This window comes from Chiloscyllium plagiosum, chromosome 6 (genome assembly GCF_004010195.1).
Source record: "Chiloscyllium plagiosum isolate BGI_BamShark_2017 chromosome 6, ASM401019v2, whole genome shotgun sequence".
NCBI lineage: Eukaryota > Metazoa > Chordata > Chondrichthyes > Orectolobiformes > Hemiscylliidae > Chiloscyllium > Chiloscyllium plagiosum.
In genome coordinates this window covers 60,609,921-60,626,252 of record NC_057715.1, presented here as the reverse complement: position 1 = coordinate 60,626,252, position 16,332 = coordinate 60,609,921, and the positions used below count along the sequence as shown (strand labels likewise).

Here is a 16,332-nt window from a genome sequence, read left to right as displayed (position 1 = left end):
TATTCCCAGTGCCCCTCCCCAAAATTCACTCCCCCCACCTTTTATCTCAGCCCGCTTGGCACACCAGCCTCATTCCTGAAGAAGGGCTTATGCCCGAAATGTCGATTCTCCTGCTCCTCGGATGTTGCCTGGTCTGCTGTGTTTTTCCAGCATCCCATCTGAACACTCTTTAAGTCAGCACTAGCCCATCCACATTAACTGCCGTGGGCCCACAGCTTATTATTGTTAAGCAGGAGATCATCACATACAGGCAAACAATTGGATGAATCCAAACAGACAGCACGCATGATCACAAACAAAACTAATAGAGGCTGAAGTGGTTGAACAATGCAAATCAAATTCTGGCATGACTCCCATTTTAAGGTTTGATGCACCCATCTCTTGTGTACTGGAAAATGGTGTTCATGAAGTTTTACCTGGCCTGTAGAGCTCCAATGAAGCTTAGCTTTGTATTGGATAATGACAACTGTCACCTCCCCAGTATCACCCTCCCATTGGAAGATTGTTTTCATTCAGCCAGTTTTCAAATCATCTCACTGCCTGCTGTAATTGTGCAGAGCACACCAGGGTGCTGCAGTCACTCCACCAGATATCAGCTCTGATTTCCCTGTTAAAGTTTTGCAAAATGTAACTTGTTTTGTGAGTTTAGTAAGGTCGAAAACAAGAGCCATAGAGCATAGAAACAGACCCTTAGGTCCAACTACTCCACACTGACCAGGTTCCCAAACTACATTAGTCACACCTACCTGTATTTGGCCCATTACATTACAAACCTTTGCTATTCATGTGCTTATCCAATTGTCTTTTGAACTATTGTAACTACCTGCATCCACCACAGCCCAGGCAGTTCATTCCACACAGTAACCTTTGTCTGTGTAAAAAAGTTGCCCCTCATGTCCTTTTTAAATCTTTCTTTTCTCACCTTAAAAATATGCCCTCTAATTTTGAAATTTCCCACCTTTGGGAAAAGACATTTGCTATTCACTTTATCAATGCCCTTCATGATTTTATAAACCTCTACAAGGTCACTCCTCAAACTCCTACACTCCAGTGAAAAATGTCTGTGCCTATCCAGCCTATTTTTATAATGCAAATCCTTCATTTCTAGCAACATTCTGGTACAATTTTTCTGACCTCCAGTTTAATAATATCCTTCCTATAACAGGGTGACCAGAACTGCACACAATACTCCAGAAGAGGCCTCACCAATGTCCTGTACGACCTTAATATGACATCCCAACTCTGATACTCAAAGGTCTGAGCAATGAAGACAAGCATGCAAAATGCCTTCTTAACCATCTTGTCTACTTGTGGTGTAAATTCCAAAGAACTATGTACCTAAACCCCTGGGTCTCTCAGTTCTATAACACTTTTCAAGGCCCTGTCCTTATTGGTTTTACCAAAATGCAATACACTTGCATTTATCCAAAATAAGCTTCACCTGCCACTCCACAGCCCACTGACCCAGTTGATCAAGATCTCTTTGTAATGTTAAATGACTTTCACTGTTCAGCATGCTACCAATTTTGGTGTCATCCACATGTTACTAACCAAGCCTCTTATTTTCTCATCCAAATCATTTCTATAAATGACAAACAAAAGTGGAACAAGTACTAATCCTTGTACAACACCACTACTCACAGGTCTCCAGTCCAAAAGACAGTCCTCCACCACCATACTCTGTCTCCTTCCAGAAAGCTAATCTGGTATCTAACCGGCAAGCTCACCCTTAATCCTATGTGATCTAACTTTACTAAATACTCTGCCATGTGGATTCTTCCAAAAGGCTTTCTTAAAGTTCAAATAAAACAATGTTTACCATGTTACCCTCATCAATCCTTACGGTTACTTCCTCAAAAAAGCTCAATCAAATTTGTGAGATACGATATCACTCAAAACCATACTCACTACTCTAATCATTCCTTGCCTCTCCGAATGCACATAAATCCTATCTTTCAGAATTACTCAAAACTGAATATTAATAAGGTGGTTTCAGCCATTAACAAAACATGTGACAAGTAATAATCTCCCTTAATTGTCAATTTGGTACTGCTCATCGAGAAACTCACCACACCATTTATGAATGGTCCACTATTGAATGTGCTTAAGGCGAGAATAGTATATTTTAAGAAGGTAGTCTAGACCATAACATTTTCTTATTTTAAAGGTAGATGTGAAGTTGTGTTCCAGATATGATGCGACTGGTCAAACTATTCAATGTTAAACAAAACACAATTTATTTAAATGCTATAGTTAAATACAAACAAAAGAAAGAGGAATTTAGAATAACTTAGCTATCGGAAAACGTTATCAAATAACAGATACCGTGCTTACTACTAATTAACTGTTCCAATATAATAACATCCCATAAACACACTCCCTGGCAAAAAGGTAAACACAGCCACAGATGCAGTTCTCCAATCCAGGAGGAAGCATCAAGAGAAGCTTCAGGCAGTGTAACAGCCAAGAGACATTCACCAAAGCTTCCAACTCTGTTGAGATCTCAAATAACTTCTGAAGCTACTGAGAAAACCAAAACCCATAAATCTGAATCTGTGAGAACTGGCCACACCAATTGAGGCTGCTTTCATTGTTCCAACTTTTAAAAGAACCTAAAGGTCTCACAAGTCAGAGTAGCCAGTTTGACACCTCTGACTTACAACCTCTTGTAAAAAAAAGGACAAAGTTATCTTTTAAAAAACAGCATCATCACAATATACACAGGCCTCTGAATAGTTCCAGAGATGTAGAGGAAAGGATTGCAAAGATAATTCTGGATAAGAGTGAAAGTAACAGGGTAATTGTTATGGGGACTTTAACTTGCCAAATATTGGAAAAGGCTATAATTTGAGTACTTTAGATGGGTCAGTTTTTGTCCAATGTGTGAGGGGGAATTCCTGATATAGTGTGTATTCCTGATATAGGTGAGACACATTGGATTTGGTACTGGGTAATGAACTAGGCCAGATATTAGATTTGAAGGTAGGTGAGCACGTTGGTGATAGTGACCACAATTTGGTTACGTTTACTTTAGCGATGGAAAGGGATAGTTATATACCGCAGGGCAAATGTTGTAGCTGGGGGAATGGAAATTATGAGGTGATTAGACAAGATTTAGGATGCATAGGATGGGGAAGGAACCTGCAGGGGGTGGGCACAATTGAAATGTACAGCTTGTTCAAGGAACAGCTAGTGCGTATCCTTGATAAGCATGTACCTGTCTGACAGGGAGGAAGTGGACAAATGAGGGAGCTGTGGTTTACTAAAGAAGTTGTATCTCTTGTCAAGAGGAAGAAGGAGGCTTATGTAAAGATGAAACATGAAGGCTCAAATAGGGCACTTGAGAGTTACAGGTTAGCTAGGAAGGACCGAAAGACAGAACTAAAATGAGCCAGAAGAGGACATGAGAAGTCTTTGGCAGGTAGGATCAAGGAAAATCCTAAAGCTTTCTATAGGTATGTCAGGAATAAAAGAATGACTGGAGTAAGATTAGGGCCAGCCAAGGACAGTAGTGAAAAGTTGTTCATGGAGACCAAAGAGATAAGACAGACGCTAAATGAATATTTTTCGTCAATATTCACGCAGGGAAAAAAAATGTTCTCGTGGAGAATACTGAGATACAGGCTATTAGACTAGGCGGGATCGAGTTTCAGAAGGAGGAGGTGTTAGCAATTCTGGAAAGTATGAAAATAGATAAGTCCCCGGGCCAGATGAGATTTATCCTCGATTCTCTGGGAAGCCAGGGATGAGATTGCAGAGCTTTGTGTCATTGTTGACAGGAATAATGCCAGAAGACTAGAGGATAGCAAATGTTGTCCCCTTATTCAAGAAGGGGAGTAGAGATGAGAAATTAAAATGTCACAGAAGGGCCATTTCCATGCTTTATTTCTCTTTCAGGGCACATTGGGGACTTTAGGGTTAAAAATCCCACCATCAAAGGACTTACTGCAACAGCAACTGCAACCCTGTACTCTTTCAATCCACGCATGTGGATTCTCCCATTCCACGCAAGTAAGCCTGGACAAGACCTTTGTCTTTTCCAGGCAGGAATAATAGCACTGGCCCCAACCCAGTTAACTGCCTCCTTCTCCCACTGTCTTACTTACCCTCCATATTAGCATAGGTATGTGAATCCCCAGTCACTTCCCTCCATATTAATATAGGTATGTGAATACCCCATTTACCTCTCCTCCATATAAGCATAGGTATGTGAGTTCCCCATTTGTAGCAGAAAAAATCTTTCTGCTTTAATTTCTATCCATCAACACATAATCATGGAAGATATGATAATTGGTTTCTATAGCTCATTCACACATTGTTACAGGACATCGACATTCATCAGGTTTTGTAAATTCATAATTACCTACTTTAAATTGTGTGATGACAATCATTCATGTGACTGATAAGTCTTTGTTCAATTTCTATAAAATATACTGTCTCTGGGTGTAAGGCAGAGATTCGTGAGGAAGAGTCATTGCCCGAAACGTCGATTTCGCTGCTCCTTGGATGCTGCCTGAACTGCTGTGCTCTTCCAGCACCACTAATCCAGAATCTGGTTTCCAGCATCTGCAGTCAGTGTTTTTATTTTAGAGATGCTTTGATTCTCTCGCTGGCTGTCCGGTAATAAAGCTACTGATGTTGTACAGAAAACTTGTGTCGTCCAGATTTGTGGAACAAAGCAAACATCAACAGAGACAACCTTGGTAATTTTAGATCAGGGAGCCTTACTTATGTTGTGGGTAAAGTGTGGGAAAGGTTTATAAGAGAGAGAATTTATAGTCATCTAGAAAGGAATAATTTGATTAGGGATAGTCAATACAGTTTTGTGAGGGTAGATCGTGCCTCACAAACCTTAGTAAGTTCTTTGAGAAGATGACCAAACAGATGGATGAGGGTAAAGTGATTGCTGTGCTGTATATGGATTTCAGTAAAGTGTTTGATAAAGTTCCCTATTGTAGGCTATTGCAGAAAACATGGAGGCATGGGATTGAGGGTGATGTAAAGGTTTAGATCAAAAATTGGCTAGCTGTAAGAAGACAGAGGGTGGTGGTTGATGGGAAATGTTCATCCTGGAGTTCAGTTACTAGTGGTGCACCACAAGGATCTGTTCTGGGACAACTGCTGTTTGTCATTTTTACAAATGATCTAGATGAGGGCGTAGATGGATGGGTTAGTAAATTTGTGGATGACACTAAAGTTGGGGGAGTTGTGGACAGTGCGGAAGGATGTTGCAGGTTACAGAGGGACATGGATAAGCTGCAGAGTTGGCAAATGGAATTTCAAGCGGAAAAGTGTGAGGTGATTCACTTTTGAAGGAGCAACAGGATTAAAGAGTACTGGGCGAAGATTCTTGGTAGTGTAGATGAACAGAGAGATCTCGGTGTCCATGTACATAGATCCCTGAAAGTTGCCACCCGGGTTGATAGGGTTGTTAAGAAAGCATATGGTGTGTTAGGTTTTATTCTTAGAGCGATTAAGTTTCAGAGCCATGACGTCATATTGCAGGTGTACAAAACTCTGGTGCAGCTGCACTTGGAGTATTGCATGAAATTCTGGTCGCTGCATCATAGGAAGGATGTGGAAGCATTCAAAAGGGTGCAGACAAAATTTACCAGGATGTTGCCTGGTACGGAGGGAAGGTCTTACAAGGAAAGGTGAGGGACGTGAGGCTGTTTTCATTAGAGAGAAGAAGGTTGAGAGGTGTTTTAATAGAGACATACAAAATGATCAGAGATGAGATTGGTTGGACAGTGAGAGCCTTTGTCTTCGGATAGTGGCGGCTAACACGAGGTGACATAGCTTTACATTGAGGGGTGATAGATATAGGACAGAGGTAGTTTCTTTACTCAGAGAGTAGTAAGGGCATGGAACACACTGCCTGCAACAGTAGTGGACTCACCAACATTAAGAGCATTTAAATAGTCATTGGATAAACATAGGGATGATAATGGAATAGTGTAGGTTAGATGGGCTCTATGTTGGTTTCACAGGTCGGCGCAATGTCGGGGGCCGAAGTGTTTGTACTGTGCTTTAATGTTCTATGGAGATTTCTGCTAATAATTGAAGTATGTAATCACAATTAAAAAAATGTCCAGTTTTAGTTTGGCATTTTTCTCCCAGGCATAATGTCACAAAATAATAGGAATATGACAGTGAATTCCCAGAAATTTTGTTTTTTCCTCATAATCAAATCATCTGGTTTGGTTACAAGCCATATTTCCTCAGGGAGAGTACAAGTATGATTCACTGGAGAGGTCAACTTCTTCATGCTGATACCAAATTAAGAGAAAATGGAAACAGATGAATTCATTTACGCAAAATAATAAAATGGGGAAGGGCAGCAAAACATTGTAGACACCATTGAAAATGTAATAAATGTGAAAAGCCCTGTTCATAAAGTGGCAAATCATCAATTTTCACTTACTTTTAGATTCATTATCTGCCCAGTAAATCTGCTAGAGATCAATATCAGAACTGAAGCCATTTTAACAAATTTACTAACAACAACTGTAGAGGTTGCAGGACATGGTACAAATACCCCATTGACAGGAATGTCAATGAGTTTTGTATTCCTCAAGCAGGGGGGTGAACGGAACTTTTTTGAACTCTGTAAAACCTCCCATTTGTTCTGCATTTGCCTCTGAGAATCTGTTATTGTTGTTAATTCAGCCAAACTGACTCATCACTGGAGTTATGAAATATCTGGATAATTTTCATGTAAATTTATCACACTTAAACATCTCTTCAATCAAGCTGAATAATGAACAGAATTGTGTGACTCATTTCCACCAGATATTTGTTTAAATACCATTGTTATATTTTATTAAAGGTCCTAACAATCCTCAAGGATATCCATTCAGTCTGAGTGGTTTGAATATTGAAGTTAATACCAGTTAATGTATGAATTTGACTGCATGCAAAGACTTTAATATATTATACTAAATTACAGAGAAATTGTAAGCTAGTGCATCAATCTATGTTGATATCAAACACGAGCACATACCCCTGACTTTTGCAACATTGCAATTTAAAATAGCATAAAAATATCATGTTATCTCACTTACCAATATTCAATCCTTGACTGTATCCATCAGTTGTAGCTTTGTATTGAACTGTTTGCACTTGGCATCATGAACCTATTAAAAGGAAAAAATGTATTACAGAATGAGAACATTATAAAAGTTTTAACAGCTTATTACCCATTCAGCCAAGAAATTAAAGGAAAGCATTCTGATTGGGTAAATATCAGTGTTTGTTTTTCCAGACGAAGACAAGGGAGAGATTTTACAGAAAGCACAATGGCAGGAAACATGGTGCTCGGTTAGTTGTAGGAGAGAATACTTCCATTTCCTAATGGTGGGTTCAGATGCAATTCTAACATTATTATTGTATTTAATGGACGTCAAACCTTACATTATCCTATGGTTGGTTCATACTTCACAGAATCACAGAACTGTTATGGTGCTAAAGGTGACCATTTGGCCCAATGTGTCTGCACTGGCTCTCTGAGCATTTTAACTTTGTGCCAATCTCCTGCATTTTTCAAATTACCCTGTTGTTTCAATTTATACAATCAACTAATGCACTCTTACATGCTTCAATTGTACGTGCCTACTCCACACTTCCAGACAGTGCATTCCATACATGTTTGTTTGTTGTACAAAAGGTTGTTTTTCTCATGTCATGTTTGTTTCTTTGGCAAAACATTTTAAAACTGTACTGTCTTGTTTGGGATTGGAAACACTTTCTCGATAACCACTTTGTACAGAGCCCTTATGATCTTGCAAATTCTTATCAAATCTCGTCCTAGCCTTCTCAGCTTCAAAGCAAACAGTTACAACTTCTCCAATCTTTAATTATAACTTGGAATGTTTCATTCCCAGAATCAGTATCAGTATCAAAAATCTTTTCTATACTCTATCCAACAAATTCATATCCTTCCCAAAACTCTCTCAAAACATTTATGACACTCCAGCTGAGGTATAACTTGTGTTGGATATAAATTCATCATAACCTTCTGTTGATATACTCTATGTCCCTAGTAATGAAACTGTATGAGCAGCTCTTTCTACCTGTTCTATCACCTTTAATGACATATACATGTATGTTCAAATGTTTCTGTTAGAATAAAGTAGTACCTTTAATTTTATACTTTCTCATCATGCTTTTCTGTATTAAGGTACATCAACTGATACCTCTGCATCAAACTGCATTTTTTTTAGATTTTAATATCACGTGCTCAAGTACAGAAGGACAAGAGCACAGTAAAAAGTGCATAATGTCGCCACACACAGCGCCACCTTAGGTATGAAGGTACCTAGTTACAAAAAACTTAGGTACAAAGTAGTAAAAGAAACAAAGTTAAAACTTTAAGCATTATGTTCATAGAATGAGTAGAAAAATAAAGAAATAAGGTTAACATTAAAGACCTTCATTATGTAAACTAGAAAAAAAGGAATAAAATTCAAAGTTCGACAGTCTTTGATGAGTCCTTCGTATATCTCACTCTCTGGGAGACATCAGCTGCCTGTCCTCGATGCAGCCGCAGCAGATACTGGGGGACCTCCCTCACCACTCACTCTTTCCACATTGGTGCTGCTATAGTGGTCACCTCCCCGAAATCCTCCTGCTGCCTCTGGAACATGCCCTGGAAGGATCTACCCATATGCGGAGATACCGTGCTGAGGAACCACTACGCCAGGCTGAAAGAGACCACCATGGGCCCAATCAGACCAAGACGATGTTTCACCGGGTCCACGCTGAGGCCGAGAATGAAGGAAAGAAGAAAATAAACAACAAGAGAAAAAGGGGAGAGAGAAAAAAGGAAGAAATGATAAACAGAGATGAAGCGGGCGGGTTCCAGCTGAAGTGACCTACTCTACCACAGTTGCAAATCTATCCGCCCCGTTCATTAAGATGTTTTGAAATTCTACATTGTCCCCATCATAATGTACAGTTCTTTCAAGTTTTGTGTTGTCCTCAAACTTTGAAATTATCCTCTACACACCAAGTTCTATGTCTTTTAGGAAATAAAAAAAAACAAGGGTCCTAAAACCAATCCCTGGGGAACCACATAGCAAGCATTTTATCCAGTCTGAAAAACATTAACAATAACTCGCTGTTTCTTATTCCTCAGCCAATTTTGTATCCTTTTTGCTATTATCCCTTTTATTCCATGACCTATAGATTTCCTCAAGTCCGTTGTTTGGAATTGTATTAAATACCTTTTGAGGTCCAAGTACATCACAATAGAACCTTGCCCTCAACACCTACTTCTGTTACCTCTTCAATTACTCTGGCAGGTTAATTCCAACCAGTTTTCCCTGAACAAATCTATGCTGACACTTATCAAGCCACATTTTCTCAGTTACTGTATCTAGTTCTGGTTTTCTTGCTAATAGGAAATATGTTGTTAAACTTGAAAAGGTTCAGAAAAGATCAGAAACGTTGGAGAGTTTGAGCTACAGGGAGAGGCATGGACAATTTGGACCGAAAGGTCTGTTTCTGTGCTATACATCACTATGTCTCTATAATTCTGTAACTGTTCATTCTATTCCAAATAATTGGTTCTATAAATTAAGCTGACTGATCTGCTAGGCTAGTCCATACAACTTTTATTGAACAAGGGTCTAATGTTTGTAATTTTCTAATCCTCTGGTACCTGCCTCCACTATCCCTCAAATCCTAAGATTGAAAGATAATTGCCTACTGCTCAATAATTTCCATTCTCACTTCCTTCAACATCCTTGGATGCAATCTCATCAATCAGGGAGCCTTAACAACTTTTTTTATTCATTTATGGAATGTGGGCTTGCTGGTTGGACCAGCATTATTGCCCATCCCAAGTTGATCTTTAGGAGACAGTAATGAGCTGCCTTCTTGAATCACAGTTCAACACTTCATCCAAAGCCTCCTCCTAATCAGTTTTAAACACTTCTGGTAATTCAGTTTCTTTATCTATTACATGCCTTTGAGGTAAAAGCAGATACAAAATGATTAATTTAACACCTTGGCCATTCCTCTTACCAAATCCCAACATTTGGTCCCTAATCAGTCCTTTTCCTCCTTTACTACTGTTTTATTATTGATGTGGTTGCAGAATTTTATGGGATTTTCCACTAATTCAGATGTAAGTCTTGCTTCACAATCCCTCCTTACTTCTTATTTTTGCATTTTCACATCTCTTCTGAACCTTTGATGTCCAGTTTGGGGGGCTGTCAATTGTATTTACTATCTAACACCTATTATAAATACAAAATTTCTTCTAAATGAAAGAAAAATACTGCAGATACTGGAAATCACAAACAAACACAAAATGCTTGAGAAACAGTTCTGGCAATATCTGTGGAGAGAGAAACAAAATTTACATTGTGTCTGTTTTTCTTCAATAACTTTATTTCTACCTCCTTTGTTATCCAGGGAGCTCTGGATTTTGTTTGTCCTTGCTTTACCTTTTGAGGGAATATACCTTGACTCTGTTCAATCCATCTCCTCTTTCCTTGTTCAACTACTGCTTTTCCCAACAAGCTGTGGTTCCTGCTTTTCCATAGTAGGTAAGCATAATATTTTGCTTAAGTCTATAGTACAAGTTTGGGGAACAGGAAATTTGACCTTTGCATGGAGGTTTGAGACCAGTAGGGGTGAGTGACTAGTGAGGTGTGCAATACAGTGGGGTCAAGGGCATAAAAAAAGAGATGTAAAAATGGCTTTGGTATGTTTAGGAGTTGGTAAAGACAGACTAGGTAAGAAAATGCATTGCAGGGAGACAGGAAGATTCTTAGATTAAAATTCAAAAGCACACATGTTTGTTAACCTACCTTCAAGTGTCTTCAAGGACATTTACCAACCTTGCATCATGGAGGGTCATAGCACTAATGACAAAGACTGGATTGTTTTGTGTCTTTCTCCATTGGCACACTCAAAGATTGGAGGATCGATAAATTAAAGAATGCCGCCTTTGAACTTCTATGAATAATTAAATTGCATCCCCTGTTGTAGTAGATGCAAGAGCAAGTTCGCCAACCTGGCAACCCCAGGACAACTAGCAATGGGAGAGTAGAACTAGAAATCTAATGTAATTTTCTTTAGCTGTCTCTTGGAAATGAATCTTTCCAAAGCATTGAAAAAATTTCTTCCATTATCTATGATATTGTTTGAAACATTAAACCAAACTGCTTTTTACACTAGCATGGACATATAACATCTGTGATCAACTTTGAACTATAACCTAGACATGAATCTTCAACAACTTTCAGGGATAGATCAAACATAATTCCAATTTTCCAATGGCTCAACTGAATAAAAACAAATTAACAATGTAAATTTTATTTATCTTAAAAGAAAATTCTAGATCTTCTTAAAAACAGTAATAATTATCTGACAGTGATTTTTTTTTTGCCTCAGGAGCAAATAAATTTTTGCAATTGAACTGAGGTTAATGGACAAACACAGCTCTGAAAGATACCTCAGCAGTGAGCTGCATACCACACAATTGTGCTATTTTTTAACAAATTCTTCAAACACACCAATCAGTTTCAATAACAACCTTCTTACAGTTAAAAATACAACCTCCTTTTTGCCCTTTGACACTGTGAATCACCAGGGGACCTTTCATTTTGCCACATCTGGGAGAATATTTATTGTTGCTGAAGGACATCAACTATTTTGGCACTACTTCTGAATTTTCAAAAAACTCAAAAGGAATTGTGGGGAATTCAAATATCCAGTTAGGGTCAAGGAGCAGGAATACCCATGTCAACAAGGTAGCAATTGATTGAGTTTAGATTTTATTGAAATAACAACATGACCACTAAATTGATAAAGCCATTTGTTTGTTTGAAACATTTGTTTAATGTTTCAAACAATATCATAGATAATGGAAGAAATTTTTTCAATGCTTTGGAAAGATTCATTTCCAATGACAGAATAAAGAAGAGATTTTAAGAAAATAGAAAGATAAGGACAATTGCCATCTAGCTGTTGTTAATTGCTAACAAATAGAAGCATCATACCAATCAAATGATCAAGCATGCAGATACGCAATTTGAAATTTGACTGCCTCATTTATTGGCACATCACAAAGAAATGTGTGAGACAGAAGTAATCACGGTTGAATTAATTTAATTTCAGATAGTAGCCAGGCTTTAATTGTTTTCAAATATAAAACTCTGACTTCCACTCCCAACATACTGTAGAAACTTATACACTGCACACATTGCAATTTAACTCCAGATGTGAAGATTAACAAAAGTTAAAATAACAATGAGTTTAAGACTGAAGCCAAGGTAGTTGTGTTATTGACACGGCACAAGGCACATGGCAATTATTTACCAGTCTGCAAAGGGCTTAAAAAGTTACTTTTTTTTAAATTTCAGCCTTCTATTCTTTGCCTAGATGCTGATCTATTGACACATTTAATAAGGTTAAAGTTAGACACTAAAATACTTACTTTATTCTAATTGACTGATGACATTTGAGCATGTAAAATTCCCTGTTGCAGCTACTGCACTGATGTCCCAGTGAAATAATTTTACCTTAGGGGCTCCATTAGATCTCTGTGGTTGTACTGATGATAGAAATTACACATCGGGTTTTAACCTCTTACCCTTGTCAGGAAACTCTTTTCTCCAAATCCAATGCAGCAATAGAAACATTTTTTGACGATAACTTCATTAATCAACCAGAGAGTATCTGAATAGGTTCATATTAGGTTTGCATTGAATTCAACAGCCAGATAGGTTTCTGTGATTTTTAAAAAATTCGTGAAGTACTGATGTCACTGGTTAGGCGAGCATTTATTTTCCTTCCCTAAGTTACTGCAGTTAATATACATTATGGGTCTGGGGTCAAAGGTCAGATTGATCAGGTAAGGATGACAGTTTTCTCTCTCGAAAGAATATGTTTCGGGTTAGGCAATTTTTTCAAGATTGCTATTGAATTCAAATAGAGAGATTCTGGTTTCCGGCATCTGCAGTCATTGTTTTTACCTAGAGAGATTCAAGCCAATTACTATTATGCCACTGCTTTCCTTATAAATGTATTATAATGTGTTGTTGTGTTTTGTTATTTCTTCATGATTTCAACATCAGCTCCAAAGATGAGACTCTTTGACAGTGTAAACATTACCAGACACCTGGTAGTGCTCTGGATTTAACTGCATGTGCTTGTGCAGATTGACAAGTTTTATCAAACATTGGAATGTTGTATTTTCATTTATTTTGAGGACGAATATTTCAAAAGAAGAATATAATGTGTTGATTCAATGCCATGAGATGTGTTTTTCCCTGTGTTTATACTGAAAATGCAACTTTGCTTCAAGTTTTATGGTTCTTAAAATCAATGAATAATGCAAAATGGATTCTTTCTTTAGGGAATACAAGTCCTTGCAGACATTTTGAATGTTAACATGAAATTATTGTGTATAACTTTTCTTTCCAGCATATTTTTCTCAACAAGAGCAACATGCATTCTCCTTGCCTGGAACTTTGCCCACTGGGAATATATTGCAGGAAATTGTGGAAACACAGTTTATGATTAACACAAGTCGACAGAAACCCATGAGGTGTGTTTGCATCAATTTTCTAATATATACCCCCAATGAGTGAAGTTCTATTCCAGGAGCATGTAAGTGAAATATTTATCCTAGAGTGTCCTCTTGTGGATAAAACTCTTGATTCTTAGTATTAAGAGCAATACACTAACTTGGCAATCTATATTAGACTTATTGGAAGTTCATGGATTAACTATGAAAGAACAGTTGCTTGACTTCAGAACAAGAAGTTGATTCTTACTAAAGAACACTAACTTGACAATCTATATTAGACTTATTGGAAGTTCATGGATTAATTATGAAAGAACAGTTGCTTGACTACAGAACAAGAAGTTGATTCTTACTAAAGAAAATCAGCAAAGTGTCAATTTTGGGGAATTTCACAGAGGGTTTCTCGCTGTGAACTCTAGCAAGCATTTTTGCACAATTCTTGGCAGCTTGCTTCATTACCTGTGCAACACGCTTTGATGAAACCCCATCTATGCCATTGTACATTCACTCCTGCTGGGACCTCCCAGGATTCCCACAGCCAGTGTCATATTCAAGTTCTGTCATTCGGGAGCTGCCTTGCATGGTTGAAATATATAAAGAATATTCCCAGAGATGGCTGAGAAAAGGAAGTTAGCTCCCCAAGTCACCAATAAGGTAATTTCCACACCTTCACTCTGCTACCTCACACTCTAACTCTGCTATTTAACCCGTCCGCCACCAAGGCTCTCAATCTCCACTCTCAATAATGCTTTCAGCATCCTCCTTCACTAACTCTTACCACTCATAACTCCACAGCATACTGCAAGCTCTGCATGCCCTTTGTAATGCCTATTCAATCTCTTGGGGCACCTCAACATCCTTTCCCCCTTTCCCAACACGTACTGATGATAGAAATTACACATAGGGTTTTAATTTCTTATCCTTGTCAGGAAACTCTTTTCTCCAAATCCAATGCAACAGTAGAAACTTTTTTGATGCACCAACATGAACATCTGTGCCCTGCCACTTCCATCTCACTCAATCCCTCTCTTTGTTATGTTGCAAGAAGAAGGAGCCCACAAAAGGATGGAGTGAGCCAGTGCAGCTGGTGAGTTGCCAGACCCCTGTCTCCTTACCCACTACAGAGAGAGGATCTTTGCTTTAGCACAAGAGGATAAAGACTGGCTGTGTTGCTGCGTGAAGACTTCCATATCCCATTAATGAAGTGAGATTAATTATCAAGTGCTGTGCTACTCTCCCATTGCCATGTATTCTTAACGTATTCAAATTTCTGCCCTGCTTTGCAACTCATCTGTCTTTTGTCTCCTGCAGCCACAAATAGCATCTGTACAGACCTCATGAAGAAAGAAGCAAGGAGCCACTTATTCTTCAGAGGAAGCACTGGTAAGGCTGCCACTTGCATCTTCCACTAGCTCAGATACTGAGAGTTCAATGGGTACATTAGGTGGAGGATAATTGGGACCAAATGCTGGTGAGCACATTCCTGCCATATCTCTGCAGCTGAAAAGCACTCTAGGTCTCTGTACTTGCTCAGCTCCAGGGAGGAGCAGAACCCATTGTTTTGGCCATTCACAACTGCATTCAAATGCACAAGCAAACACAAAGGAGCAGCAGACCAGTTCCTTGGAAGCACCTAGCAAACTGACTTGAAGGTTGGAAAAATCAATTAGTGCTATCTGTACCATCCTGTTTCTCATATACGAACATATAACTGCCTCCACAGACGTGCACTCTGTCATTTGAACCATTGGTACCCAGAACCAACAGCAAGGTAATGGGGGTAAGGGACGTTCACAGGAAACATAATGAAGCCAGAAATGTTTTTTAAAAACTGCATAGTGACACCTCCACTCCCAGAAGTCTCCACTTAGGACACTCCAGAGGTGGCCAGGCCTTCCACCTTCACCCTGCCTGCCACTCTGAACCTTGTGGGAGTTGAAACTGAGGAGGATAAACCCGCCTCTGGGCAGGATACACTCAGCAGGGCTGGGTCCTCTAGTCACATCGACCCAGAGTCACCCACCCAGATCTCTAAGCCAACAAACGTCATGAGAGGGCAGGCTCCCTCCATACCAGTTGAAACTTCACCTCAACACAGTGGGGAGGGAAAGAAAGAAGATGATTTGATGAGAGGTGGCGCGGGTGACACTTCATTGACTGAACAGAATGAATAGCAATTTATTGTCACGTGTATTTTTACAAAGAAATATGCAGTGATAAGTTCTATAAGTCACCACACCATGGCATCGATATTAATTACAGATTTCATAGACAAGAAGAAAGAAGTCAAAATTAAGACAGAGTTCATGTCAGATCAATTTCAAGCTGGAATACAACTCTCCAAAATGAGACCTCAATGCCACACGCAAGACCACACCAGGACTGTGTGGGATCACCACACCAGGCTGCTGGAGCACCCACAACTGCTGCTGAAGAAGACTTCTATATCAGCAAGACCTTCGTGCTGGGACAAGACCACCAAACCTGGTGACCACCATACCAAGCCGAGACCATCTTCCTGGATGAGGCTGCCAAAACAGGAGACTGTCGCATTGAGCTGGAATCATTCATTGTAAGTAAGTTTCACATCTGTAAATATGTGTTCACTTTTCACGATCAGCTGTCATTTTAGCTCCAGCCATAAGAATAAAGTAAAGAGGGCAGCCATCCTTAGCAATACATGGTGTATAATCCTGTGCGAGCAATATAATAACCAACCTTTCATTGTGCACATACAAGCATAAACTTTGTAATGATTGAAAGAGGGAGAACTGGATTTTGTGAAGGCTTCC

At 39.0% G+C, this 16,332-nt stretch overlaps 1 long non-coding RNA gene across 1 annotated transcript in view; it reads right to left on the bottom strand.

The window, feature by feature from the left end:
* The window catches only part of LOC122550621, a 397,125-nt gene extending 389,992 nt beyond the window's left edge, over nucleotides 1-7,133 (bottom strand). The window contains exon 1 of the long non-coding RNA XR_006311901.1: nucleotides 7,065-7,133. This is a non-coding gene — a long non-coding RNA (uncharacterized LOC122550621). The remainder of the gene's footprint in view (nucleotides 1-7,064) is intronic.
* Nucleotides 7,134-16,332: the final 9,199 nt, after the last annotated feature.